This window comes from Plecotus auritus (assembly GCF_963455305.1).
Source record: "Plecotus auritus genome assembly, chromosome: 2".
In the NCBI taxonomy this organism is placed as follows: domain Eukaryota; kingdom Metazoa; phylum Chordata; class Mammalia; order Chiroptera; family Vespertilionidae; genus Plecotus; species Plecotus auritus.
Window position 1 is genome coordinate 21,062,321 of NC_137771.1, and position 5,046 is coordinate 21,067,366.

The window sequence follows — 5,046 nt, forward strand, 5'->3', positions numbered from 1 at the left end:
TTTTTTTTTTTTTTTTAAAGGCTTTATTTTTTTGGAGTTACATCCCTCAGTTTGCAAAGTCCCATTGTCCTTTTTTTTTTTTTTAATATATTTTATTGATTTTTTACAGAGAGGAAGAGAGAGGGATAGAAAGTTAGAAACATCGATGAGAGAGAGACATCGATCAGCTGCCTCCTGCACGCCCCCCACTGGGGATGTGCCCGCAACCCAGGCACATGCCCTTGACCGGAATCGAACCTGGGACCCTGCAGTCCGCAGGCCGACGCTCTATCCACTGAGCCAAACCGGTTTCGGCGCTTTATACTATTCTTAAAAGTAAGTCACCGCCATAACCGGTTTGGCTCAGTGGATAGAGCATCGACCTGCAGACTGAAAGGTCCCAGGTTCGATTCCGGTCAAGGGCATGTACCTTGGTTGCGGGCACATCCCCAGTAGGAGGTGTGCAGGAGGCAGCTGATTGACATTTCTCTCTCATCGATGTTTCTAACTCTCTATCCCTCTCCCTTCCTTTCTGTAAAAAATCAATAAAATATATTTAAAAAAAAAAAAAAAGTAAGTCACCAAGTCCAACTCACACTCATTAGGATCAACCTCTTGAAGGGAGCAGGGTCAAAGAATATGTAGGCATTTAACCCCCCAAAAACTATCCATGGTCTTCTCTTTGCCCTCCAGTTTCAATGGGGACAATGAAGTTATCACTTTTCTTATCCGATGACCGTTGCTCTATTTGAGATTTTGATCTCCTCCCTGAATTTATAAAAACTCAAGTCATTATTAATTATTCCTCCTTTATACTACCGGTAGTATTCAGTATCTTTCTCATCTTTATGCTCTCCCTCAGCATTTAAACATTTTTACTGTAGTAGTTTTAAAACTTGACCCCAAATTCTCTGACATTCTTTCCATTAAGAGGTAGCAGCTATGCGCCAAAACCGGTTTGGCTCAGTGGATAGAGCGTCGGCCTGCGGACTCAAGGGTCCCAGGTTCGATTCCGGTCAGGGGCATGTGCCTTGGTTGCGGGCACATCCCCAGTGGGGGGCGTGCAGGAGGCAGCTGATCGATGTTTCTCTCTCATCGATGTTTCTGGCTCTCTATCCCTCTCCCTTCCTCTCTGTATAAAAATCAATAAAAATATATATTAAAAAAAAAAGAGGTAGCAGCTATGTCCCCTTTTGCTTGAATCTTGGTAGGCTTGTGATTACTTCACACAATGGAATATGGCAAATGAGGCAGTGCAACTTCTGTGGATGGGTACAAAAGGTCATGCAGCTTCTTCCTAGTTCTCTTGAAATACCACCTCTTGGGGACACTCCCTTCTCAGAATCCAGCTACCATACTACAAGAAACCCACGCCACATGGAGAGGCCATGTGTAGGTGCTCCAGGTGACAGTCACAGCTGAGCCCATTTTTCAAGTGACCCCACCCTTGGTATCAGATCTGAGAGTGAAGAAGCATGTAGTGCAGTGGTTCTCAACCTTTCTAATGCCATGACCCTTTGATACGGTTCCTCATGTTGTGGTGACCCCCAACCATAAAATTATTTTCGTTGCTACTTCATAACTGCAATTTTGCTACTGTTATGAATCGTAATGTAAATATCTGTGTTTTCCCATGGTCTTAGGGTCTACATCAGCGGTTCTGAACCTGTGGGTCGTGATCCACAGGTTGAGAACCACTAGCAGGGTCGCCTAAGACCATCGGAAAACACAGATTATTTACATTACGATTCATTAACAGTAGCAAAATTAGTTATGAAGTAGCAACGAAAATAATTTTATGGTTGGGGGTCACCACAACATGAGGAACCGTATCAAAGGGTTGCGGCATTAGAAAGGTTGAGAACCACTGCTGTAGAGGATCCCAGTTCTCAGCAGTTCGAGCCACCCCCCAGCCCTTTGAGTCTCTCCAGACATTGTGAAACAGAGATCAGGCATCCCTGATGTGGTTTGTCAAATTCTTGACCCTTGGGATCCATGAGCAAAATAAAGTAGTTTTTGTGTTATGCCATTAAGATTGGGTTGGTTTGTTACAGAGCAATAGTAACTGAAACATCCCCTTTACAACCAAATCTCTCAAAAGAGTTATCTGTTCTCATCATCTCTAGTTCTTCATCCTCCACTTATTCCTAGAATCTGAACTTTGCTCCCTTCTTTCAGGCTTAATAATGGTCTCTGAAATAAATGATCTCCAAGTTTCTAAATCTAATAGACATTTTTCTATTAGACTGCTAAGAGAATTATTTAACACTATTGTCCAATTCTTCCTTCTTTTTTAAAAAATGTATTTTTATTGATTTTAGAGAGGGAGAGGGAGATAGAAACATCAATGATGAGAGAGAATCATTGATTGGCTGCCTCCTGCACGCCCCCTACTGGGGATCAAGCCTCAACCCCGGTATGTGCCCTGACCAGGATCAAATGCAGGACCCTTCAGTCCACAGGCCCATGCTCTATCCACTGAGCCAAACCTGCTAGGGCCAATTCTTCCTTCTTGAATACTCTATTCTAGTTTCTACAATACCGCACTCTCCCAGGTCTTTTCCTCTGTCTCTAATCACTTCCCAGTCTTATTTCCAATTTCACCTTCCTCTTTCCAGCCACTAGATGATGAAGCTGCTCCAGCATGGGTCCAAGCCTTCTCTTCTCACTTTATATTCTCTCTATCCATATCCATGGTGTTAATTCTCATCTATACGACACTGATGACAACACTATCTCAAGCAATTTTATCTATTAAGCTACAGGCCATAAGAAGTTCAGGTGCCTTCTTAACATTTTGTACCAGTCAGGGTTCTTGGCTGAACAGGGACTGGCCTTGGCTGATTTAAGCAGAAATGGATGTATTAAAAGTTCACAGAGTCACAGCAAGCGCAGCGCCCAGGGGTTAGACTCATAGAGCCTATGCTAAGCAGGCAGAAACAACAGCCAAGTCACACCACAGAACCGGCCTGCTGAGGACACCAACACTGCTCTCTGCACATGGAGACATGGCAGCTGGCACCACTGCCAGCACTAGCATTGGACAGTGAATGCTGTCACTAGCAGCGGCACTGCCACTAAGGCACCTAAAGATACTATCTTGCTGCAACCGTCACCACTGCCAGAAAAGATTCTTTGGAGTTCCTGCTTCTGGGTGTCTTAGGTCTCTCTTCAAAGTCCCTGGTGGGTACATCTGATTATCAAATGTGGACCTTGCCCCGGTTTGGGTCAGTGGATAGAGTGTTGATCTGCAGACTGATGAGTCGCAGGTTCGATTCCCGTCAAGGGCACATGCCTGGGTTGCGGGCTCAATTCCCTGTGGGGGTGTGCAGGAGGCAGCCAATCAATGATTCTCTCTCATCATTGATGTTTCTATCTCTCTCCCTCTCCCTTCCTCTCTGAAATCAACAAAAATATATTTTAAAAAATGTAGACCTTGACTATAGTCCTAACTTAGCAAGAGATTCTGGGAAAGCAAGTCACTGACATTTCCAGGTTCTTTGCAGAAGGCAGATTCTACCTCCTACCAGTTAATCATAATGTAAGAAATTCTCCAAATGTATCAATGAGTTTCAGAAGCTGGGACAGGGAAGGTGAGGAAAAAAACCCTCCACTATTTCCTCCTTGCAACAAAAAGTTTACCACTGATCTGATGTGCTCTCTTGAGGAACAAATGTGTAGAACTCTTTTGCATGTTTTAAATAACAAAGGCTAAGATAAAACCTTTTGCTATAACAGTGGCCAGGTCTTTCTGGCAGAATACTCAATGCTGATGCTGGCAGAGTAACTTGAGGACATCCAACACTCCTGATACCTAGTGACTTTCAAACATGTTTTCATTGACCTTTCTGGTTTTCTTCTCTTGTTGTTTTTCTTTTCTGAATATGAGGAAATGCTACTACATAGCAAAACACCCTTACAGTAATACAGAAGTAATATTAAGAAATATTCTGGCCTGCCCTAGCTGGTTTGGCTCAGCAGACTGAAGGGTCCCAGGTTAGATTCATGCCCAAGTTGCGGGCTCCATCCCTGGTGGGGAGCGTGCCAGAGGCAGCCACTGATGTTTCTCTCATCATCGATATTTCTATCTCGCCCTTCCTCTCTGAAATGAATAAAAATATATTTAAAAAAAAATATTCAGAATATTTGAATTATCATAGAGCAGTATGATCCTCAAAGTACATAACTAATGGTTGATGAAACAAAAGGAATAAACTTTGTCCAACAGGACCATGTATGACACAGGACAGGAATCTATAAAAACACAAACTAAATGTTTTAAAAATGTGAGTCTTTTTTTCACGTTTACTACATCACAGTACTTTTCAGTACCTGACCCCAGCATAGAGAACTAGAAAACTAATTTATTTTATAGAATTAATGTTTCTGTAGCAATAGTGAAAATTTACTGACTTAAGATTTTAGCAAATATATAACCTGTTTGTACCTCTAAATTTTAGGGACATAAATATGTCAGAAGAAAAAATTCATTGATGTACAATGAATTTTTGTATTTGAAAACACAAAACCTACTATTTTTCCTATTTTTTTCTTAATTTAATCAAGAATTACTTTCTCTTCTCTCAGCCTGTCTGGGTTTTTCCTCTTTGAATAAATCGCTTGTGATCTGCAAAGGTTTAGAAAAGGTTTTCCTCGACTAAAACAAGTGCTTCAATAAAGGAAGAATTCTGTGGAAATCGCTTACAGTTGACATTGCTAAACTTAAGTACAATAATGTCACATGTACTTATACAGTAATTATGGACACGCCTTAGTCCCTCCCACTTTCCTAAACCAAATTCCCCAGATCCTAGAAATCCAGCCCTTCTGCCCTCCGGAGGCGCCTTTCCCAACGTAAAATACAATTTTAAATTTCAGCTCCTGACTAAAGAATGATTCGTAGCCAACTGCTAGGGAATCTGGGCACCCCAGTGCCTCCGGAGGGTGCACGGGGTGTAGGCAAGGGTAGGGGGAGTGGGCGAAGCTGCTGGTTGGTGCCTGAAATCTGTGCGTTGCCCCTTTAATTGTGTCCTTAGCCCTCGGGCGTTTCTGTCCAACGCCCACGTC